General features: G+C 50.2%; 1 protein-coding gene and 1 pseudogene across 1 annotated transcript in view; both read left to right on the top strand.

Moving 5' to 3' along the window:
* SART1 (spliceosome associated factor 1, recruiter of U4/U6.U5 tri-snRNP) overlaps positions 1–25,585 on the top strand; it is a 698,390-nt gene that overhangs the window by 468,061 nt on the left and 204,744 nt on the right. The window lies entirely within an intron of this gene.
* Positions 1,078–1,606, top strand: LOC146798560 (small ribosomal subunit protein eS10 pseudogene; annotated as a pseudogene).

The following is a 25,585-nucleotide window of genomic DNA, read 5'->3' as shown; positions in this document are numbered from 1 at the left end:
CAAGGGCAATGCGATATGGATAAAATGGTCAGGCAGATTTGCGTACGCTTTTCCGCCACTCCCGCTCATCTCATTAGTAGTGCGTAAGCTCAAACAGTCTCAAGATGATCCTGGTTGCTCCAACATGGGCCCGACAACCATGGTTCACAACACTCCTGGAACTCTCAGTAGTTCCACACCAAAAACGACAGCTCTTCCCAAAGCTTCTCACACAGAACCATGGAGAGATAAGGCATCCAGATCCAGCTCAAGTGAACCTGGCAATCTGACTCCTGAAGTCCTAGTGTTCGGTTACCTCAACCTCCCACCAGATTGTATGAACATTCTTAAGGCGGCTAGACGCCCTACTACTAGAGCTTGCTATGCAGCCAAATGAAAAAGATTTGTCATTTACTGAAATAACAACAAAATTGACCCACTAGATGCTTCAATTCAAAACATCATTTGCTATTTACTGCATCTACAAAGATGCAATCTAGCATAAACATCCATAGGACTACATCTTGCGGCCCTTGCCGCTTCCTACAAAACGGACAATATTTGTCATTATTTAGAGTACCTGCTATCAAAGCGTTCATGGAAGGCCTTAAAAGGATAATTCCACCCACAATCCCACCCTCTCCAGTGTGGAATGTAAACATTGTCCTTACTAGGCTCATGGGTCCTCCATTTGAACCTCTATGCAAATGCGAATTGCAGTTCCTTACATGGAAAGTAGCTTTTATAATCTCAATCGCCTCTCTCAGAAGAGTAAGTGAGATCCAGGCTTTAACCATACAAGAACCAGTCTTACAAATGCATCATAAGGTGGTTCGTAGAACAAATCCAAAATTCCTTCCCAAGGTAATTTCTGCTTTCCATCTTAATCAATCTGTGGAATTGCCTGTTTTTTTTCCCAAAACCAGACTCTGTAGCAGAAAGAGCTCTTCAAACACTGGATGTCAAAAGAGCTATACTTTATTACATTGACAGAACTAAACCCTTTAGAAAAACAAACCAACTGTTTGTAGCTTTCTCGACACCTTATAAAGGAAACCCCATCTCCAAAGCTGGAATTGACAGGTGGATAGATTTCCTTTTCGGCTCCAGGCCTGCAAGCAGACACAGAGATGTTGATGCCCAAGAAGAACCGAATCTCTATCTATGAGCTCCTGTTCAAGGAGGGAGTGATGATGGCTGAGAAAGATGTCCATATGCCCAAGCATCCGGAGCTGGCTGACAAGAATGTCCCCAACCTACATGTCATGAAAGCCATGCAGTCTCTAAAATCACATGTTTACGTGAAGGAGCAGTTTGCCTGGAGGCATTTCTACTGGTATCTGACCAATGAGGGCATCCAGTACCTAAGAGACTTCCTGCATCTGCCCCCTGAAATTGTACCAGCTGCCCTGCGCAGAAGCCGCCCAGAGACTGGCAGACCAAGGCCCAAAGGTCTTGAAGGTGAGCGCCATGCACGTCTCAGCGTGGTGAGGCTGATAGAGACACTTACAGACGCACTACTGCTCCTCCTAGTGCTGACAAAAAGGCAGATGCTGGTGTTGGAGCTGCTACAGAGTTCCAGTTTCGCTGTGGATTTGGTCGTGGATGTGGCCAGCCTTTTCAATAAATTCTCTTTTGGATTTGTGTAAAATAAAGATTTTGAAAAACCAAAAAAAACAACAACAAAAATTGGATAGTCAAATATATTCATATATGTTACCAGAAAGCAAGATGCACATGAACAAATTCCTCCTAGAGCGCACTCAACACGCAAACAAGGGGCTTCCATGGCATTCTTAGGGAACATTCCTTTAGATGACATTTGTAAGGCAGCACCATGGTCTACGCCACACACCTTCACTAAACACTACTGTGTAGATTTGCAGGCAAAACAGGCTTCTGTAGGCCAGGCTGTTCTTAAAACACTTTTTCAGTCCACTGCAACAGATACAGGTGACCACCGCTAGGGGAGAACACTGCTATACAGTCTATGCACAAGTATGTATTCTGCAGCTCATATGCCTCGAACGGAAAATGCTACTTACCAGTATGCATCTGTTGTAACGCTGCAGAATGACATATGCCCACCCGCCTTCCGGGTGCCTCTATCTGTTCCAGTGTTATCTTACTTAGATACATTACACATGGACATCTTTTCTGTTTCTTACAAACTCCATCATTACCCTGCATGGCGAAAAACAATCTGAGGATGCCCATGCGCAGTATCGTCCAAGGGAGGAGTCCCGTATCTCGTGACTACAAAGACTTCTTCCAAGACCACAACAAACTGCAAACATCCGAGCCCAACACCAGATGGCGATCTATGCACAAGTATGTAATTCTGCAGCTCTACATGCCAAGAACAGATGCATACTGGTAAGTAGCATTTTCCTTCTTGGTCATTCTGCTAGCTGCAGAGGTTCCCGACTTTTTTGGTGACAGTTTTCAGTGTTTCATTTGCGTTACGTTTTTCATTTGAGCCATGTTGCAGGTCTTTCGGTTTCATTGGAAACCATGGCTAAAAAATTTTTTTGCTGTAAATTGTGATTAATAGGCTCAAAGAATGAGCCTCTCTTTCTAAAGTGATTTTTTGTTTTGATGCACACTACACACAAGTCACTACCCCATCCTCACCTGAATCACAATCACTCCACTTTGCCTTGCCCCCTTTTCCCCAACTAGGGACCTCACTGTATATAATATGTGAACAATATCAAAAATAGACTAGTGCTCAGTGGAATTAAACAATGAGCAACGACTACCTTGTGTCAGTCTTGAATTTGTATTTATGTTGTGATTTTCTCATTGTATGATCACTTTCTGGGACCACTGTTCCTATGTATTGTCCTTTACCCAGGTCCCAGAGACTAGTATTGGGTTTACCCTTCTTTTGGTAACTGAATCAGAATAGTGAGCAGTAAAACATAGCACATTTTATAGTGCATAAGACCTGACCCCAGTTATCATATATATAATGAAAAACTGCACATTATATACATATATACTGAATCTTTCAAAATTGCAGATATCACAAAACATAACAATAAAATGTGCATATGTAACAAAGGAAGGAAGGATGCAAATGAGGCTCACCGTCACTGGAAAAGGTTTCTCAGTACCGCTTTTCCCACTGCAACATCCTTCTCAGCGGCCGCATCCAGGCAGTGGTGCGAGTACTCTTCCAGGTAGCCGCCCTGCAGATATCCTGGATAGGTACTCCAGCAAACAAAGCAGTGGAGGTGGACACTGATCTCGTAGAATGAGCACAAACTTGTGCATTCAACGGCTTCCCAGCCGCCTAATGACAATATGGTATTGCACTGGAAATCCATCTGGCAATGCCCTTTTTGGATAAGGGAAAGCCCTTCCTGGGTGCACTAAAAGATACAGAAAGTTGTGAAGACTTGCGGAAAGGTCTTGTTTTTTGCAAATAGAACTTGAGACTGCGCTGGACATCTAGTGAGTGGAGAGCTTTTTCCACCGCCTATGCCGGTTGAGGGAAAAAATCTCTTCAGAATTAGCGGCTCATTCAAATGAAAGTCTGTTGGCCCTTTTGGTATGAATTTCGGATTAGTTATGAGTACAATCCTGTCCTCCTTAACCTGCAAGAAAGGTTCCTGTATAGTGAGAGCCTGTATCTCCCCAACTCTCCCGGCCGAAGTGAGCGCTATGAGAAGAGCTACTTTCCAGGATAGGAATTTTAGACCCGCCCTGTGAATGGGTTCGAAGGGCTGCTTCATTAATTGAGATAGTACAATGTTCAGCTGCCAGAGAGGGTTTGAGGCTTTAGCGGAGGAAAAGTTCGAAATAACCCCTTCATGAATTGTTTCATTCTTTCGGACACAGCGATGGTCCTGAGGGAGTTCTTCTGTACCGTGATATAGCGGCTAGATGTACTTTAATAGAAGCATGGGCTAAACCAGATTTTGCCAAGAGCAGTATATATGGGATCATTTTATGAGCTGCCGACCTCAAAGAATGAATCTTAAGCTCCTGGCACCATAAACAGAACCTCTTCCATTTCATCCTATATGTTCTGTTTGTACTCTCTCCTCTGGCCTTTGATAATATCTCTCTGCATTCCGATGAAATATCTAATTGTTGAAATTCGCAGTGTTCAGGAGCTAGGCCGCTACGCGTAGTGATTTCGGATCTGGATGAAGTACATGTACCTGGGACATCGTCAAGAGCGAAGGTATCGGTTGAAGGCGAATCGGGTGAACCTCCGACAGTAGATAAAGCTCCGTAAACCAGTGTTGTCTGGGCCACCATGGGCCTATCAGGATCTTTTGCACAGCTCCCTCTTGATCTTTGTAAGAATGCGTGGCAGGAGGGGAATTGGAGGAAAGGCGTAGGCAGATACGCCTGAACATGCCATCAAAAACTAATTCCCCCAAGATCCCGTTGGTAAAGCCAGCTTGTGAAGAACCAGCATTTTTTCTTCTGAGCTGTCGCGAAGAGGTCCACTGTCGGTTCTCCCTATCTTAGGAAGATTTTTTCTAGGATATCCTGGTTGATCTCCCACTCGTGGCAGGTTGATTTGATATTCTGATCCCCTGGAAGATGTTCCGCTTTTAGGGCTATTCCATTTTGAACAGCCCATTCCCATATTTTTTTAGCTTCCTGAGACAGGGAGAGAGATCTTGTACCTCCCTGTTTGTTGAGATAATGCATCGCTGTTGTGTTGTCTGTCCTTATTAGTACAGCTGATCCTTGTATTCTCGGCAGGAAAGCCAGCAATGCTAATCCCACTGCTCCGAGTTCTAGTAAATTGATGTGAAGTTGCTGTTCCTGTAACTTCCAACTACCACTGACCTGGAGGTCTTGAAGAAAGGCTCCCCAACCTTCCAGGGATGCATCAGTGGTAATCACCAGCGGAGCTGGCTCCGTAAGGAAGGAAAGACGCACTAAAATATTCTGTTTTTGGGTCCACCACGCTGCTGCTTGAACCATGGCCGGTGTGATCTTCACAATGTCGTTGAAGGATCCCTCTTCTTGACGCCATTGCCGATCCAGTTTTTCCTTCAACGGACGCATTTTAAATCGGCAGGAGGGAACGAGGGGGATGCAAGAGGACATCGTTCCTAGTAGTGACTTGTAACGGCGTACTGAAAGACACTTTCTTTTTGCAAACGCCTGGGAAAGAGAGATTAGCCTCAGTTGTCTCTCCTTTGAGGGAAACACCTTGTTTACTGTGGTGTCCAGAATCGCCCCCAAGAACGTGATGTTCCTTGCAGGATGAATGGATGACTTCTCCGTATTCAGAGTCAGACCCAGCTTGGCAAATTCCACGCATGCTGCTGTCGATGACTGAGCCAATGTTGGTGAAGGTGCTTTCACTAACCAGTCGTCCAGGTAGGAAAACACCTGGTGTCTTTGTTTCCTCAGGAAAGCCGCCACTGGAGCCAGACATTTTGTAAAAATTCTTGGGGCTGATTTGAGGCCTAACGGCAGTACCTTGAACTGGTAATGGTCTCCGACTACCGCAAACCGAAGATACTGCCTGTGGGAAGGATGAATGGGGATGTGGAAATATGCATCCTGTAGGTCTAAGGTGGTCATATGATCCCCTGGGTTTAAGAGTAGCAGACTGTCTTGGAGGGAAACCATCCAGAAAGATTGCTTCTTGAGATAAGTATTTAGAGATCTCAGGTCCAGTATAGGACGCCATTGAAGAATATTCTTTCAGACTCAGAAAAAACGGGAATAAAATCCCCTTCTTCTCTGGGAGATCGGCACCGGTTCTATTGCTCCTTTTCGGAGCATTGCCTTAATCTCCAGACGCATCGGATATAGATGCTTGACCTCTTGACATGTTGGAGGAGTACATGGGGGGATTTGAAGGAACTTTAGAGTATGTCCGAATTGTATTACATTGAGGACCCATCGGTCCGTAGTTATTTTCTTCCGATGATGAAGATGATACGAAATTCTTCCACCCAGGGGAACTTGTGGAGGGAGAGGGATATATGTGTTCGAGGCATGTGGGCTGCTGAATTCATATCTGTGCATAGATCGCCGCCTAGTGTTGGGTCCGGATGATTGCACATTGTTGTTTTGGAAGAGTCTTCGAAGTATCACAAGATAGGTGGCTCCTCCCCTGGACTACAGTGCGCATGGGCATCCTCTTCATCCTTCTTTTTTTTTTTTTTTTTTTTTTTTTTTTTTTGAAACCGTTTATTGCAGTTTGAAAAAGTTACAGGTATGGGCCTACAACCACTCGGCCGGCCGCTAGAGTGACAAAAGCATATTGCATACATACAGTAAGAGTCTCTTGGCGGTGCAGATTAGCAAAGCAGGAGAAATCAATGTTGCAGGCCGCATAGCTCCATGCCCACAATACGGTTCCCTTTTATCAAAACAAAACAACACACAGAACCACACCCGCAAGGCAACCCGCGATCCAAAGTGACAGCACGTGCTCCATAAGTGGGGGATCCCAACCAGCAGCAGAACTCTGGAGAGGGGAATGGGAGTAGATCAGGGACTGGGGAACCGCGTGCCCACGGCTGAGGGAGGGGGGCCATCTAGGGAGACGGAGCTGGCGAGGCAGCCGGTAGCAGTGGCGGCTCACAAATACCCCCGCGGTAGGCGTTCCAGGGGCCCCAGATTTTCACCCACGCCCCAGGCTTACCCCTCGCCACATACACCACCTTTTCACGAAACATACACCAATCCATATGTTCTTTCCAGGCCAACACCGCCGGGGGCCTCTGGGATCCCCACAATTGAGCAATGTCACGCTTAGCTATCATGTATCCCAGAGTCACCCACCGCGTCTGCGGGGCCGAATAGTCATTTGGTTCCCACACATTCAGCAAGCATCTCCTCGCTTCAGGCAACAGCGCGACACGCGTAACCACACGCAGGACCTCATGCACACCACGCCAGAATCGCTCCACCCTAGGGCACTCCCACAGTATATGCATGAAAGTTGCCAGGGCACCACAGCCACGCTTACACAATCCGTCACCAGCAAAGCCCATACGTAGAAGCCTTGGCCCCGTCACGTAAACCCGGTGTAGGATCTTAAGCTGGACGAAACGAAGGCGAGCCGGGATGGCCACCTCTTTCGGAGAGGCCACCGCGGAAATCCAATCCTCGTCGTCCAGCTCCAGCCCGTCGGCAACCCAGGCCTCGCGGAGACTAGTCAGCAGGCACGATCTGTCGTTGATCAGTTTTTTATATATGAGGGAGATTGTGCTGTCCGGGACATGGCCATCCAGCACTCTGTCCTCCAGGGGGGAAGACTCCGGAATGGACGCGACATCCGGGAAGACGGAGCCCAGCGCATGGCGGACTTGCAGGTACCGAAAGTACTCACTGCCCTGCAGCTGAAACTCCGTCTGCTGCGTCGCAAAAGTCTTGAATCCCCCCCTCGTCCAGAGATCTCCCACAGTGCTGATTCCGATCGTGTCCCACTTCTCGAAGCCCTTCGACGTCCACAGGGAGCCCAACCTCTCAGACGCGTACAGCGGTGACGCCCGGGTCAAACGGTCCTTCCACCCCATAGCTGCATTAGCCGCGTGCCAGACACGCACCATGACACGCGTCGGTCCCGTCAGACGGGAGTCGGGCGCGCCAGAGTAGAGCGCTCGATTGTAGTCGCCACCGGGCAGGAGCATCTTGTCCATCTCAAATGCCGGGTTCAAGGCGGGCCCGTAAAGGCCATGATTAATTGCAGCTAGTTGGGAGGCCCAGTAATACCGTTTAATGTCCGGGAGGGCAACCCCCCCATCGTACCACGGGAGCGTCAATTTGGCCAGAGCAATTCGCGGCCTCCCGTCCCAGAACAGGCGCCGCTGGAGGCCCTCCACCTCACGGAAGTAGCGTGCCGGAACCAAGTCCATAGTATTCTGGAGGGCGTAGAGGAAGCGCGGCAAGGACATCATTTTGAACAAGGCCGCTCGGCCGAGCGGCGAAAGCGGCAGACGCCGCCAGCGCACCACGTCCTCCTTCAAGCGCTGGAGGGGGGGTAGCAAATTCCGCTCATAGCGGGCCTCCGGGTCAAGAGTGATATATATACCCAGGTACCGAAACCCCTGGGAGGCAATCTGGATCGGACAGTCCCGTGGTAGGACCGGAGCCTCCCCGGAAAGCACATAAACACAGGATTTCGCCCAGTTGATGACAAGGCCTGAGTTGCGACCGAATGAGCGCAAAACATCAACCAGGACGATCAGTGATTTCCGCGGGGAGGCAAGATACAGGAGGATATCGTCAGCATAGAGGGACACGCGGTCCTCATGCTCGGGGGTCCAGCGGAGACCACGGATGGAAGGGTGCCACCGCAGCCACTCCGCCAGGGGCTCCAGGGCCAGTGCAAACAGGAGAGGTGACAGGGGGCAACCCTGTCGCGTGCCCCGCCCCAGCGCGAATGGGGCCGAGACTCGCCCATTCACCACCACCTGCGCCAACGGGCCCGAGTACAGCAATTTGACCCAGCTAATAAAACTCGGTCCAAATCCAAATTTCGCCAGCATCGCCCAGATGTATGGCCATTCAAGCGTGTCAAACGCCATGGTGGCGTCCAAGGACGCCAAGATGGCCGGCTCCCGCACAAATGGGACCCGCGCGAGCACCCCGTGCAGGCGCCGCAGATTGAGCGCCGTGTTGCGGTGTGGTATAAAGCCAGACTGGTCTTGGTGGACCAAATCGCCCACCACACCAACCAATCGGTTGGCCAACACCTTGGCGAGGATTTTGGGCTCCGCGTTCAAGAGCGAGATCGGCCTATAGGATGTGACCCGCTCACGGGGCTTCCCCTCCTTGTGGATCACCACGATTGTGGCCAGACGCTGGTCCGGCGGGAGGGAACCCTGCGAGTGGGCCGCCAGGAACATCGCGCGCAGGTGGGGCGCCAGTACATCCGGGCGTAGCTTGTATAGCTCGATGGGAATACCATTGGGGCCCATGGCCTTGCCGGATGCAACCGAGCGAATAGCCAAGGCAATTTCGTCCGAGGTGGGAGGAGCGTCCAGCGAATCCCTGTCCTCCACCGTAAGGGAGGGCAGTGCGATGTCCCGAAGCAGGGCATGGGAATCTTCCTCCGAGCAGGGGGAAACCGGGGAGTAGACCTCGCGGAAATAATCCGCAAAGCAGGAGACAATTGCTTCCGGCTCGGTGACACACGCACCATCCACACTCTCAATCAAAGGAACCACGCGACTCGCTCTCTCCCTCTTATCCAACCACGCAATCAATTTGCCAGCCTTATCACCCACATCATACAATCGCCCCTGCTGCTCTCTACTGAGGCCCCTGGCCGCCTCCGTGACGAGGGCCCGATAGGCCGCCTGCTTTAGGTGTAGCACATGCAGCTTGGCATCCGTTACCCCGCTCCCCAGGTCACCCTCCAGTTCCGCAATCTCGGCCTCTACCCGGGTCACCTCCTCCCGCTCGCGCCGCCGGGCATGGGAGATAAAGGAGAGGGCCTCCCCTCTAAGAACTACCTTAAAAGCCTCCCACAGGGAGATGGCCGAAGGGACCGACCCCACATTCTCGTCGAAATATCGCTGTAAGGATTTGATCAAATCGGCACGAACGGTGGGGTCGCGCAAATACCATGCATTGATTGGAGCCACCCTGCCATCCCCCCTCGGGAAGACATCGAAGTGTAACAGCAATGGGGAGTGGTCTGAGATACCCCGCGCCAGATGGCACACCTCCCCCACCCTCCCTGCATGGGCCGCCGGGACAAGGATGTAATCAAGCCGCGAGAGGCTACCATGGGCACCCGAGTGGAAGGTGTATTGCCGCTGTGCGGGATGCTTTAGTCGCCAGCAATCCACCAGGCCCAGCGTGTCTAAAAGGCCGGACAGCCACGCCTGTGCCCGGGGAAGGTCCCTAGGGGGATGGCGATCCATAGACCCAGAAGCTACCGCATTAAAGTCCCCTCCAACCACCAGCAGGCCACTCGGGAGGTCCAGAAGGAGGTGCCCCAGGTCCGCAAATGTGGTGGCTTGTAATCCAGGCGGGACGTACACTGATATAAAAATAAACACTCTACCCTCCATTCTTCCCACCAGGACAGTGTAGCGTCCCCTCTCATCATGGCGCACCTCATCAATCTCCAACGGGAGCGAGTTCTTGATCATAATACCCACCCCCCGCGAGCCCGAAGTGAAGCCAGAATGGGCCGCCAAACGATAGCCCCGCCGATTCAGTGCATGAAAGGAGTTACCTATAAGGTGGGTCTCCTGCAGGAAGACAACATCTGGTGAAATACGTTTCAAGTACTGCAGGACCACACCACGCTTAATCCTATCCCCCAGGCCGTTAACATTCCATGACAACACAGTAAAATCCCTACCCCCCATCATACGTCGAAACAATCGGTCGTCCCCCACAGAGCATCTTAAAAGCAACAATACAGTAGCGGGTTTGCCTTGCGGTGCAAACAAACAACACACCCCCCCCCCCACCCCCCCATCCCAACAGAACTCCCCCCTCCCTGCACCCCTGCATGAGCCCAGATAGCCCCCCCAAAGTGCAGTGTGCCTGTCGCCCCATAGCTGAAAACTAACTAGTCCCCCAGAGGAGGAGGGAAGCCCCCAACAGACCCCGCACGACCTCCATAGGAGGGGAACATATGCAATCAATAAATGGTGAAGGAACATCGTCCAGAGCAAGGCCTATTTATTCACCCCTCAATTCTGATCCGGCGGGCCCTCCTCGCCAGCCGCGCCCCCCCCGCCCCCCCGGCCCCGATCTCCAGGCAGAGTGTCCAACCAGTCCCCAGCCGCCTCGGGCCGGTCAAAGAAGTGCGTGCGACCATCCACCTCCACCCTCAGCTTGGCTGGAAAAAGCATTGAGTACTTAAGGTTCAGGTCCCGTAGGCGACGTTTAACACCAAAAAAACTCTGTCTCTGCTTCTGAACCGCCGGAGTAAAGTCTGGGTAGAAATGCACATCCATGTTATCAAGCTTGACCGGTCCCTGCTGCCTGGAGGTCTGGAGGATAGCGTCTCTGTCCCGAAAGTTAAAAATCCGGGCAATGAGAGGCCGCGGCGGGGCACCACCTCTTCATCCTTAGATTGTTTTTTTCCGCCATTGGGTTCGGATGTGCTTATCTTAGCTCAAGTTAGGAAAACTTTATTTAAGGCCAAAAGCCTTTAGGTATCGTCGGTATTGTTTGCGTTCGGTATCGACAGACTATTATACTTGTTCTCGGACTTATTCACACTTCTCGGACCTAGTCTTGGTCCGAACATCGATCGACGTTCGAGGATGGAATCGAGGACTCCCTTCAAGAGATGTCCTTTATGTCATGCGAAATATCCACACATCGATGTCCATCCGGTGTGTAACAAGTGCTTATCACCGGATCATGATGAGTCACGGTGTATGGCCTGCGCCCGGTTATGGTCAAAGAAGACACTTCGGAATCGACGGGCGGCTAGATTGGAGGCCAAACAATCGGCGCCTACCCCGGTTAACATATTCAGCACCGAGGATGAGGAAGTCGAGAGCGTCGAAGAGATAGACTCGAGCCATGCTTCGGAGCATGAATCCCAATCTGACGACGATGATGAGGTAGAAGACGACGATGAGGCCCTTGGGGCCGAGGAAGATAGCTCGGGCGAGGAGCTAGGCCAATCCGTTGATGCGGAGGCCGAAGGACACAATCTTGACAAGGCTCAGGTCGAGGGATCGCCTGCGGGCCTTACCCAAGATCAGTCGGATTGTTCTACAGCCCCGCCTGAAGGCCCGGCTTCGAACATTTCAAAAGAGCCAACACTATCACAAAACACTGGATTCGATTCAGTAAAACCAAAACCAGCACCGGTCAAATTGAAACCGAAAGTGCAACTGGTTCAAGTCGGATCGAAGGCATCGAAGCCCTCCAATCCGTCGACACAGAAAAGGGATATCAGAGCCGACCAAAGAAAGAAGGACTTCGGTACCGAGAAAACAATAAAGGGCTTCGGCACCGAGACACAGAAGAAGGCCCTCGGTCCCGAGAAGACGCAACGGCCTATGGCACCGAAGTCGATCCGACTACGGCAACACCGAAGAGTGCGGCGACTGCCAAAATATCGACTCAACCAGGCATCGATCCCAAACTTCGGATCGAAAACTTGAAGGCTGGGAAGAAACCAGAGACCGCGTCGAGGCCTGTCTCCAAAGAGCCTATCGGTTCCAAAGCACCGTCTGCATTCACTTTGCAACAGGTGTCGGAGTCCCTACAGCGCATCCGGGAACGGGCAACCCTCGAACCAAAAACGGGTCCCGAACCACACAAAGTCGCCAAAGCTCACTCGGCGCCGGCACTGATCAAGTTCGGATTGCCGCCACCGGGGGCACCGAAGATGTTCGAACTTAGGAGGAGTCTCGAACAAACACGAACAGTGTCCACGGAAAGAACCGATGTCGAGGACTCGCAGGACCAGTTTATCGACGCCGACACTGGTAGGCTGTTGTTCCGCAAGCGGAGAATCGTTCCAGAGAAGGCTTTGGACTCCTACAAGATCCCACTAAAAAGGAAACTGGCATCAGGTTCGACGCCAGTGCTTGTAGAAACACTCCACTCCTATCATCAGGAACCACCATCCTTTTCTCCTACACACTCGGACCAGGATGCAGGAGAGGGCCATATTGGGGATGATACCACTTATCCTGTGGATAATGACCCTGATGACCAACAGCAAGACCAAGATCAAGCATGGGGAGACCCTACTGACCAAGGTGACCCACAAGATGCTCCTGACACTCATCTTTACAATGTCAAACCATCTCCCACTGAAGATACTGCTGCTTTTAACGCCCTCATTGAAAGGGCAGCTGCCAATCACGGAGTGGAACTCCATTCGGACTCTGTGGAGGAGGATTTCTTGGTGGACACGTTCTCCACATCAGAAAGAACGGTCAAGACTCTACCAATGCTGAAAGGGGTTCTTAAACATGCTAAGGACATCTTTAAGGAAACCACTAGGGCACGGGTATTGAACCCCAGAATAGAAAAGAAATACAAACCTGCACCCGGAGACCCCATGTACCTTAAGGGTCAAATGCCGTTGGACTCCATGGTAGTCTCTAATGCTCGCAAGAGAGCTAACTCGCAGACTACAGGTGATGCTCCTCCTCCAGACAAGGACTCCAAAGTGCTAGAAACATCAGGCAAAAGGGTAGCAGCACAAGCAGCAAACATCTGGCGCATTGCCAACACTCAGGCACTCCTGGCCCGATACGACAGGTCACACTACGATACACTAGAAACACTGCTAGAACACCTACCAGATGAATACAAAGATAGAGCGGAGCTCCTCATCAGAGAGGGACAACTCATTACGAATGCGTCCATCAAATGCGCACTGGATGCAGCTGACACTGCAGCAAGGGCAATCAACACTAGTGTGATGTTGAGGAGGCATCCATGGCTGAGAATATCAGGCTTCAAACCTGAGATTCAAAATAATATTTTGAACCAACCAGTCAACCCAGACTTTTTATTTGGCCCCGAGGTTGACACTACACTGGAAAAGATTAAAAAGGACACAAACTGCGAAATCTATGGGGGCTCTACAGTCGCAGCAGTTTCGGAGTGGCTCCTTTCGTCGCCCCGGGAATAGAGGAGCAGCAAGAGGTCAGGGGTCCCAGCAGCAGTACAGTAAAGGAGGTACCCAGAGTACCTATAATAAAAACAATAGGGGTGGATATCGTGGATACAGCACCAAAGGCAGAGGACGAGGACACAACAACACCAGGTCCTCCGCCAATAACAAACAGTGACGTCTTGTCGCTGCCCCCCACTCTGATAACACTGGTCGGGGGGGAGACTCCAACAGTTCCTGCCAGTCTGGAGATCCATCACCACAGACAGGTGGGTCAGAGAAATTGTCCAGTACGGTTATTGTCTGGAATTAACATCCAATCCACCCAACATACCACCAAGACACCGTCCTATGTCCGCAGAGCACTTGACATTATTGCAGCAAGAAGTACTAAGTATGCTGCAAAAAGGAGCCATAGAGCTCGTGCCTATGGAACAGCGGGGGTCAGGGGTGTACTCTCTGTACTTCTTAATCCCAAAAAAGGACGGGTCTTTACGACCTATACTAGACCTCCGCCCCCTCAACCAATACATTCTGTCAGAGCATTTTCATATGCTCACCCTCCAGCAGGTTCTGCCGTTACTCAGTCAGGGAGACTTCCTAGCAACACTAGATTTAAAGGATGCGTATTTTCACATACCCATATACCCATCACACAAAAAATATCTCAGGTTCACTCTTCAGGATCAACATTATCAGTTCAAAGTACTCCCTTTCGGAGTAACAACAGCGCCCAGAGTCTTTACCAAGTGCCTAGCGACAGTGGCCGCACACTTAAGGAGACAACACATTCACGTCTTCCCTTACCTGGACGACTGGCTTGTTCAGGCAAAGTCAGCCCAGCAGTGTGCCAGCCACATATCCCACACCATTCACCTTCTTCACAGTCTGGGATTCTCACTGAATTATCCGAAGTCACATCTCCAACCCGCCCACGTACGGCAGTACCTGGGCGCGACTATAGACACTCTGGCTGCCAAAGCTCTGCCAAATTTAGTGAGGATCAACAGCATGCAACTGCTGATAAAGAAGTTCAGACCTCAACACTCCCTTCCAGCGCGAGTGTTCATGCAGTTGATAGGCATGATGGCCTCCTGCATCTTCATAGTCCCGCACGCGAGACTACATATGCGCCCGCTTCAGGAGTGCTTGGCACGTCAATGGAATCAGTCTCAAGGACAGTTGAAAGACCTAGTGTTGGTGAGCGGTCGGGCATACAACTCTCTGCATTGGTGGAATCCACAAAACCTTTGCAAGGGCCGACCGTTTCAAGAGCCTGTTCCACAAATAATACTGACGGCGGACGCGTCTCTCCAGGGATGGGGAGCTCATGTACTCAATTACACAGTGCAGGGACTATGGACGACGCAGCAACAGAAGATGCACATCAACCTTCTGGAACTGATGGCTATCTTCCTAGCGATGAAGGCATTCAAAGTACACTTGTGCAACAAAGTCGTGTTGATCCGGACGTACAACATGACTGCCATGTACTACATACAGAAGCAGGGAGGAACACACACTCCACAGTTGTCTCATCTGGCCCAGAGCATGTGGAAGTGGGCCATTCAGAGGAACATGTTCCTCATGGCGGAACACCTCCCGGGCAAGGACAACCAGATGGCGGATCTGCTCAGCAGACACAGCCACCAAATGCACGAATGGGAGCTACATCCATCAGTACTTCAACCGTACTTCCAGCAGTGGGGTCATCCAGAGATAGACCTATTCGCCACAAGGGAAAACGCAAAATGCCAAAGCTTTGCCGCCAGGTTTCCGCATCCACAGTCGCAGGGCAATGCGATATGGATGAACTGGTCAGGCAGATTTGTGTACGCTTTTCCCCCAGCGCCATTAATACCGCTAGTGGCACGCAAACTACGGCAACACTAGATGACACTCGTCCTGGTTGCTCCAATGTGGGCGCGCCAGCCATTGTACACCACGTTACTAGAACTGTCCGTGGTGCCGCCTCAAAGACTGCGGCTAACACCCAAACTTTTAACACAGAACCATGGCGAAATTCAGCACCCAGATCCGCAACAGCTGAACCTGGCGATCTGGCTCCTGAAGTCTTAGAGTTTCGCTACCTGAACCGGCCTCCAGAATGTATGAATATCATCAAGGAGGCCAGGAGGCCCACGACCAGAGCTTGCTATGCGGCTAAATGGAAAAGGTTTGTCATTTACTGTAAAAACAATGACATTAATCCGCTGGATGCATCCATTCAGAACAACATCTGTTACCTGTTACACTTGTACCGATGCAATCTGGCATACAACTCCATCCGTATACATCTAACCGCAATAGGGGCCTATCTTCAGAACAGGCAGCACCTCTCTTTATTCAAGGTGCCTGCCATCAAAGCCTTCTTAGAGGGACTCAAAAGAGTGATTCCTCCAACTCACCCACCGGCACCGGTGTGGAACCTAAATGTGGTCCTCACCAGATTGATGGGTCTACCTTTTGAACCTCTACATTCATGTGAGATTCAATTCCTCACCTGGAAAGTAGCCTTCTTAGTGGCAATCACTTCGTTAAGAAGAGTTAGTGAACTCCAGGCACTAACCATTCAAGAGCCATTCATACAGGTTCACGCAAATAGAGTTGTACTACGTACTAACCCTACTTTCATGCCAAAAGTGATATCGCAGTTCCACATGATTCAAACTATTGAACTGCCTGTTTTCTTTCCAAATCCAGAAAATGTCGCGGAGAGAATGCTCCATACACTAGATGTAAAGAGGGCCCTCATGTACTATATAGACAGAACACAAGATTTTAGGAAAACAAAACAACTGTTTGTTGCCTTTTCTCCACAACACAAGGGCAACGCCATTTCCAAAGCAGGGATAGCCAGATGGATCGTTAAATGTATTCAAATTTGCTATGAAAAAGCTAAACGCACATTAACGATACCTCCCAGAGCCCACTCAACACGAAAGTTAGGGGCGTCCATGGCTTTCCTAGGGAATATTCCTTTAGAGGAGATATCTAGAGCAGCCACATGGTCCACTATACATACATTTACAAAACACTACTGTGTAGATGTACATTCAAAACAGCAGGCAGCTGTAGGACAGGCTGTTCTCAAGATCCTTTTTCAGACTGCTGCAGCTGGCGCGGGCAGCTGCTGCTAATAGAGGGACTGCTATATAATCTATGCACAGATATGAATTCAGCAGCCCACATGCCTCGAACTGATTATGCTACTTACCAGTATGCATCTGTTCTTGGCATGTAGGGCTGCTGACATTCATATCGCCCACCCTCCTCCCCGGCGCCTGTAGCGGCTGCAGCACTCAGAAAATACTGTATAGCATGGTCATCACTTACGGTATCTACTCCATCACTGCCACAATTGCGAAAAACAATCTGAGGATGGAGAGGATGCCCATGCGCACTGTAGTCCAGGGGAGGAGCCACCTATCTCGTGATACTTCGAAGACTCTTCCAGGATAACAATGTGCAATCATCCGGACCAAACACTAGGCGGCGATCTATGCACAGATATGAATGTCAGCAGCCCTACATGCCAAGAACAGATGCATACTGGTAAGTAGCGTATTCAAGTCTGATCCTGAAGGTTGTCATTGTCTTCTGGAGTTGTCCTTTCCTTGACGACCTCCTCTTCCTCTAGGGGCAGATCTTGTATAGCCCCCTGCCTGTCGTTGACCGTACTGTTGACGGTATGGCTGAGAAGATGTCGAGTAAGAGGGGAATCTGCCCTGTTGGTATCCTCCTCTATATGATGTTTGGCCTCTACCCCTAGCCCCTCGAAAGGGCACCTTCCGGTACTGCAGTGTTCCTAGGGCCTTTGCGGTATCTGTATCCTTCTTGATACTTTGTAGCACATCATCCACATGTTTCCCAAACAAGGCTTGCCAATAGAAGGGAAGATCCAAGATCTTATTTTGGACATCGGGTCTGAAAGCTGTTGCCCTCAGCCATCCTTGACTGCGTAACACCGCCGCCCCTCCATGCGATCTGAAGGCCGTGGTCGCGATGCCCATCGCGCAATCAATGACTTCAGGCGAAGCCCTTTCAACCTCCTGAAGGATCTTCTTGACCTTTTGTCTACTAGCCTTGGAATTAGGTCTATGTAAGGTGTCCGGTCACACCACATTTGCCTATCGTACCTGCTCAGAATGTGAAGGGCATTCGCCGCTTTAACTAGAAGAGCAGACATGGAAGAAAACCTTTTTCCTGCATTATGAAAGCGCCTACCCTCTCTGTCAGGAGGCGTTGTAATAGGAGCTGACGGATTTTTTGATTTCTTTTGAGCTGCCTCGGATATAACAGAGTCCCGTTTGGGATGGCCCACTAAACAAGCTGGAGTCTCAAAGGAGCTTTATATTTCTTCTCCAGTCTGGCGAGTACCGGTGTGACTGTCGCTGGTGTCTGCATGACCTTCAGGCCTTCTTCCCAAACATGGCTAACGATCAGAATAGCACAAACTGATTTCCGGCATGGCTCCTTGAAATCATACAAGAAACACTCCGTCCGGGTAGTTGACATCGGAAGTTCAAACCTCTTCGCAGCTCAAACCTCTTTGCAGCTTCTTCCATTAAATTATGGAACCCGCCGATGTCCTCCGGCGGAGAATCAATGGGCAGGTGGAGAATCAATAGGCACTGGAGAGGCAGAAGAAGGCGATGGAATAAGGTAATCATCCCATTCCTTGTTAGGGTCAGTTATCTCTGCCTCCTCTTGGTCATCATCCGTGGAGACTGGATCATGTTGAGGTATTGGCTATGGTGATCTAGGCAAGGGCTCTGGCAGTAACTCCCGGCTTCTAACTGGAGTAGTAGGAATTGAGCCTGGGCGTGGAGCAGCTAAAGGCACCTCTTGAGAGGCTGGAGTTGGTGGAAACCTCTTTCTGTAGTCCGCCAGCATAAACTGCAGATCCATCATTAAGGAAGATGGCATGTCAACCATGTCCTCCTGCTAGCCCTGGCGAAAAAGTGGTTTAGGAGGATATTGATACTCTCCGTACTCCTCCTCAAAGTCATCCTTCTGGCACTTTACATGCAATTGTGAGGGGCTACTCGTGTAGCCAAAGGGGCCTTCATCCTCCTCCTCCTCTGAATCCTGCTCTTCTAGCAGGTGTGATGGCACAAGAGGTGTAATCTTGCTTGGTGATGTGATTTCTGGCGTACTCCTCTTCCTGGCAACTTCCAGCTTTTCTGGACAAGATCGCCGTCGAGATTGCCGACGGCGACACCGTCGTCAGTGCAGCCGTCGATACCAACCTCAGTGCCTTATCCGTCATTGTTGATGACGTAGTTACCGTCGTCGTCGTTGCCGTCGACGATCTCGTCATTGTCGTCGACGGCGATCCCGTCATCGAAGCTGTCATTGATGAAGTCGACGACTCCGTCGTTGATGCCATCGGCGTCGAAACAGTCATCGCCGATGACTCCGTCGACGGAGAGCTAACCATCAGAGGCAGTGAAGGCTTCTTCGGTATTAACTTTACTTCAGTCTTCGTCGTCAACGACAAAGATTTCTTCATCGATGCAGTTTTTGCTGATATTACCTCAGGAGGCATTGAGGAAGGCTTCCTGAAGGATTGTTTGACTTGAGGGGGTGATTTTGAAGGCTCAGAACTTGTCTGTTTGAGGCATATGAGCTGCAGATCTACACACTTTTGCATAGATCGCCATCTGGTGTTGGGTCTGGATGTATGCACTTGTTTTTGTCCTGGAAAGTCTTTGGAAGTCACGAGGTATGTAACTCCTCCTTAGGATCATAGTGCGCATGGGCATCGGCTCCATCCTTAGATTGTTTTTTTCCACCATCGGGTTCGGATGCGTTTCTTGCGCTCCAGTCGGAACCGTTACGATTCCAGTTTCGACGCGCAATCCTTCACCCTTTCGACGGTATTGTCTCGATCACGAACCCTAATCGGCGCGCATCTCTACCAATCTTCCATTCCAGTCGTCGAAGAAGGCCTTCGGGCCGAACCAAGCCTTCGCATCTGGCTCATGGAAAGGACGCCATTTAAGAACTGTCCTTGATGTGGGTCGAAGTTTCCCCACACCGACCTGCATGAGGTGTGTAACCTCTGCCTCTCTCCCGAGCACGAGGCCAGAGACTGTCCCGCTTGTGCCTCCTTCCGCTCGAAGAAGACCACCCTGAATCGAGCTCGAAGGACCATGGCTCGCTCGTCCAGTTCGATCCCGACGACATCTTCCACGAGGGTGTTGATGTGCCAGAAGAACGGGTGGAAGAAGAGCTCATCAGCGCCTCCAAAGCCGATGATTCAGACGTCGAAGAAGTGACTCCAGCTCAACGAGTCGTAAGTACAGACGTCGACCCCGACCCACACACCACAACAGCAAAGGCTTCGGTCACACCTTCGCCTTCGGGCTTAGGTGCACACCGACGCACTGCTTCCCATGCCACGCCCTCGGGCCTGGCAAAGAAGCCTGCTAAGCCTTCCGGCGACTCGGGCTTGAGTCTGTCTGCTACCGTTGCCCAGAGCCAATCATCGGCACTGAAAAAGAAGCTGCACCCCTCCTCTGGGCCGACTGCGACTTCCACCCTGAAACCTTCGGGACCCAAGACTCCAACTAGTGACCACCCTGCCCCTAAAAAAACACTCGGAGCCGGCGAAGAAGCCACTCCCCAAAACTTCGGACTCCAGTTCTTCGGAGCTGAAAAAGGCATCGACACAGAAAAATTGCAGAGAGACTGACAAATCGCATCGCTCAAAGCCCAAAACTGCTCCGCAGCCAGCTCCGAAAAAGCCCTTGATGTCGACACCGAACACCCAAACTTCCTTGGAAGAGCTTTTTCAACCAGACCCTCAACAAAAAACTTTAACTAAAGACCATAAAGCCGGTCAATTGACTCTCCGTTCCAGAAAGAGACCACTGAGCATGTCTGCACCAGCTCCACCACCTCAAAAAAGAGATATAGCCACATCACCTCTTAGGCTACCTTCTCCACCACCACCTCCACCTCCACCTCCCCGACCTCAGTCTCCTAAGCCATCCCCTCCACCAGTAGATGACGAAGACACATATGATGACACAGGGGACTGGGACAACATACCACTAGATGACCCCAGTCCTCCCAGCTCCCCTGACCCCTGAGATGACTATAATACGCCTGATGTCCCTAATGTCCCACAAGAGGACATCTACCCTTCTAGGCTTCTCCACCAGAAGATACCATGGGGTTTAATCAACTAATACACCACGCTGCCCAGTACTACGGACGGGGTCGACCTCCATACAGATCCAGTAGAAGATGATTTTTTAATGGACACTTTCGACACCACCCAAAGGTCCACATCCACTTTGCCCATGCTCAAAGGGGTGATTAAACACGCTACAGAAGTATTTAAAGACCCTGTCAGACTTAGAACCATCAATCCTAGAATTGAGAAGAAATACAAAGCTTCCCCTACAGACCCAGCTTACATCAGGGGCCCTGCTCCATTAGATTCCATGGCCGTCTCAAATGCTAGGAAACGAGCTAATTCGCAGTCAACAGGTGATGCAGCTCCACCTGACAAAGAGTCTAAACTCCTGGACGCCTCTGGCAAAAGAACAGCGTCCCAGGCAGCTAATATTTGGCGCATCGCAAATACTCAAGCCCTGTTAGCCAGATACAATAGGGCTCACTACGATTAGTTAGAGTCCCTGCTCCAACACCTCCCCGACAAATACAGACATAAGGCCAACGACCTAATACAAGATGGTAAACTTATCACAAACACCTCTATCCGGTGTGCTCTTGACGTAGCAGATACCGCGTCCAGAGCAGTCAACACAAGCGTCCTTCTTCGTAGGCATGCATGGCTACGCATTTCCGGGTTTAAACCTGAGGTGCAAAGTGCTATACTTAATCAGTCATTCGACCAGCAACACCTCTTTGGCCTTAATGTTGATGCGTCCCTTGAGAAGATGAAAAAGGACACACATACAGCCAAGTGAATGGGAGCCTTGCAATCGCAAGCTCCCAGACGTTCTTTTCGTCGCTCATCCTACAGGGGCAACTCCAGGGGATACTCGTCTGATACCCCATCCACCTCCTACAAGTCTCCCACCAAATCTACCTTCACAAGAGGTTACCACAGAGTAGGATACCGAGGAAACAATAACAAAGGCAGAGGCAAAACTAACAACACCCACTCTGCCTCCACCCCTGCCCAATGACTTCCCTCCGCTTCCCCCGGACCATTCCACTCCTGTCGGGGGAAGACTACAGCAGTTCCTTCCTGTCTGGACCAACATCACCATAGACAGGTGGGTGCGACAAATAGTGCAATCTGTTTACTGTCTCGAGCTTACCTCTACCCCTCCAAACATTCCACCCAAACAGCGTCCAATGTCAGCCGACCATTTGTCACTCCTCAAACAAGAGGTGTTTTCCTTACTACAAAAAAGTGCAATAGAACTAGTTCCCCTGCACCAACAAAATAAGGGAGTTTACTCCCTGTATTTTCTCATACCAAAGAAGGATGCCTCTCTGAGACCTGTTCTAGACCTCAGGCCACTAAACTGGTACATACAATCAGACCACTTCCACATGGTCACACTTCAGCAAGTCCTCCCTCTACTGTCACACGGCGACTTCCTGGCCACCCTAGATCTCAGACGCCTATTTCCATATTCCCATACACTCTGCTCACAGAAAATATCTCAGGTTTGTAGTGGACGGGCAGCACTATTAATTCAAAGTACTCCCTTTCGGAGTCACAACAGCACCAAGGGATTTCACCAAGTGCCTAGCAGTAATCGCAGCCCATCTAAGAAGACAACACATTCACGTCTTTCCATACCTCGACGACTGACTCATAAAAGCCAACTCGTACAACCAGTGTGTTCATCACACTCACGCGACTATCCAATTACTCCACGACCTGGGGTTCACAGTAAACCACACAAAGTCTCATCTGAAACCCTCTCACATACAACAATACCTCGGCGCCACAATAAACGCCTTAAAAGTGTTAGCCTATCCCAGTCCACGAAGGATAGCAAGCATTCTCACTCTCCTACCCAAATTTCAGCCGCACCACTCTCTCCCAGCTCGAGTGTTCATGCAGCTGATAGGGATGATGGCCTCTTGCATTTTCATAGTGCCTCACGCAAGACTCCAGATGCGTCCCATACAAGAGTGCTTAGCACGACAATGGAACCAGGCTCAAGGTCAGCTAACCGATCTGGTGTTGGTAGACTGTCGCACTCACCGCTCTCTGCAGTGGTGGAACACCAAAAACCTTTCCAAAGGGCGACCGTTCCTAGAGCCAGTTCCTCAGATTGTCATGACAACGAACGCATCGCTCTCCGTCTGGGGAGCTCACCTATTACATCACACCATACAAGGCAAGTCGACACCTCAACAAAAGTTATTCCACATCAATTAACTGAAATTACTGGCCATATTCCTAGCATTAAAAGCATTCCAAAAACAAATATCGGGCAAGGCTGTCTTAGTCCGCACCGACAACATGACAGCCATGTACTACATCCAAAAACAAGGCGGGACACACTCTCTGCAGCTCTCCCAGCTAGCACAAAACATATGGAGGTGGGCTATACCTCAAAATATATTTCTCTTAGCCCAACACGTCCCAGGAGTCCAAAACACCATAGCAGATCAGTTAAGTCGTCAAACACAACAGATTCGCGAGTGGGAACTCCATCCACAAGTTCTCCAACCATGCTTTCAGATATGGGGACACTCAAATTTCCCACCACTCAGCATTCCCCCGGGTCTCCCTGTAAAAATGGTGCCTCACTTGTGTGGGATGCCCAAGTGCCCACGACAGGCAAGGGCCCAAAACGTAGTGAGGCAACATCAAAATTGCCTATCTCAAAACCACCTGATTTTGCAAGGGGGGTCACTTGGGTTTTAGGCCCTTGCCTGTCGTGGGTACTTGGGCCTCCCACACAAGTGAGGCACCATTTTTACCGGGAGACCCGGGGGAACGCTGGGTGGTGAGAAATTTGAGTAAGCCCGGTGTTTCCACAACTTTCCCACACAAAAATGTGTGAAAAAGTGATTTTTTTCAGCTTAAATTGAGGTTTGCAGGGTATTTTGTGTAAGGAAAAGTTGGGGGATCCACGCAAACCTCACCTCCCTGGAAGCCCCCGCGTGTCTAGTTTTCAGAAATGTGTGGGTTTGGTAGGTTTCCCTAAATGGCCGCCGAGCACCGGGCCAAAAACCCAAGTGACCCCCCTTGCAAAACCAGGTGGTTTTGAGATAGGCAATTTTGATGTCGCCTCACTACGTTTTGGGCCCTTGCCTGTCGCGGGTACTTGGGCCTCCCACACAAGTGAGGCACCATTTTTACCGGGAGACCCGGGGGAAACGCTGGGTGGTGGGAAATTTGAGTGAGCCCGGTGATGCCACAACTTTCCCACACAAAAATGTGTGAAAAATTTGATTTATTTCAGCTAAAATTGAGGTTTGCAGGGGATTCTGGGTAAGGAAACGTTGGGGGATCCACGCAAGCCATACCTCCCTGGAAGCCCCCGAACGATCGTGCAGCAGGAATGCATAAAAGAGACATCGGGGGCAAAGGCGTAGCTAGACCTTGTGGCGCCCGGGGCTATCTCTCAGATTGCCGCCCCTGGGGAGGGGGGGGTTGCTGGGGAAAAAGGACGGCGACCACTTGAAAGAGGTCCTAGAGACACTTAGTATCGCCGCTAATAGTTACCTCGATCATGCAAGTTATATGCACATTCATGACACTGTCCAAGGCTACACAGTTGAATACACCGGTGACTGGCAGTACAAAAGAGAACACATAGAAGAGATCTATCTGGGGACTCAGAAAAACCGCAGGTGACATCCATCAGAGAGCTGCGTGAATAATTACCTGGTAATCCCCTCCGCACAATGCAAACATGCACATACATGACACTGTTAAGGGATCCATCATCTACAGCTGAAATTAAATGACCATTCATCATGGTCCCCCCATTAAAGCAGTTCACTTTGTGATCTGCATGGTACATGTTCTTTGCAGCAGGCACATTAACCCTCTGTGCTACCTTTCTAGGAGTCAACCCTTCCACTAGACAAAACTCCATCTATCTCTAGTAAGAACATTAATCACCAAAGTTATCATGACATTTTTATTGTTTCTGAAAATTGCTGGAGGCCAGGAAGGAGGCAGCAAGTTTTTTTCAAACCATAATATACTTGCAAACACTACGCACCCACCCGAAATAGGTACTCAGTGAGGTCACACCGTTCGCATCGCCCTAACCTGCTTAAGGTTCATGTGACCTCAGTGACAGAGTCACAGCGACTGGATCACTGTTGCTCTAGGGTATGCTGCTTCGTAGGCCTGCCCGCAAGACTGGAGATGAACTTCAGTATGGATTGTGGTGGACAGGCCTTCAAGGTTAACCCACAATTGACACCACTAGGGTACACCTGCTTGTGCTAAGACATCAAGCCTTCTAAGGTCTAGTGGGGCCTTCTAAGGTCTAGCATGGGAATGTGCTCCCTCAGTACAGTGGTCTGGTGGACTGGTCATGAAGGCTGAACCCGGTTCCCCAGTTCCAAATTCGACAGCTCTGGCCATAGTGCCACATCCTCTCCCCCCCCCCCCACTGAACACCATACTTCCCCACTGAGAGAAACTTGCACTGCCTTCAGCTATAACCTAATTGTGCCCGCTATAAACACTTGGATGTGGCTCAATTCAAATTATGCACTTGATAAGAGTAATATGCTGCCTTAAAAAAAAATAAAAGCAACCACTCATAGGGAATGCAAAGCATGTGAAATGTAAGCAGAAACAACATGGTTACCTTAACGATATCTCACTCACTATTTAGAAATCAGCGAGTGGTTTTACCTGAAAAGTTATGGACATGACTAGAGGGCCCTGAAGGGAACCGTTTCAATGTCCATTGCTTATATCTTTACAAAACGTAAGCAGTATGGTATAAAAAGACCACATCCATAAACACAGAGCCATGGTACACATTGTGTTTTCCAATCCACCCATCAACCAGGTATTGCATTAACTCCAGGAATGGTACACTTTCCCCACCTGGGAACAACAATGCTGTTCAAAGA

Source organism: Triturus cristatus, chromosome 9 (assembly GCF_964204655.1).
Source record: "Triturus cristatus chromosome 9, aTriCri1.1, whole genome shotgun sequence".
Lineage (NCBI taxonomy): Eukaryota > Metazoa > Chordata > Amphibia > Caudata > Salamandridae > Triturus > Triturus cristatus.
The sequence above is the reverse complement of the archived record's forward strand: the minus strand, read 5'-3'. Positions and strand labels throughout refer to the sequence as shown.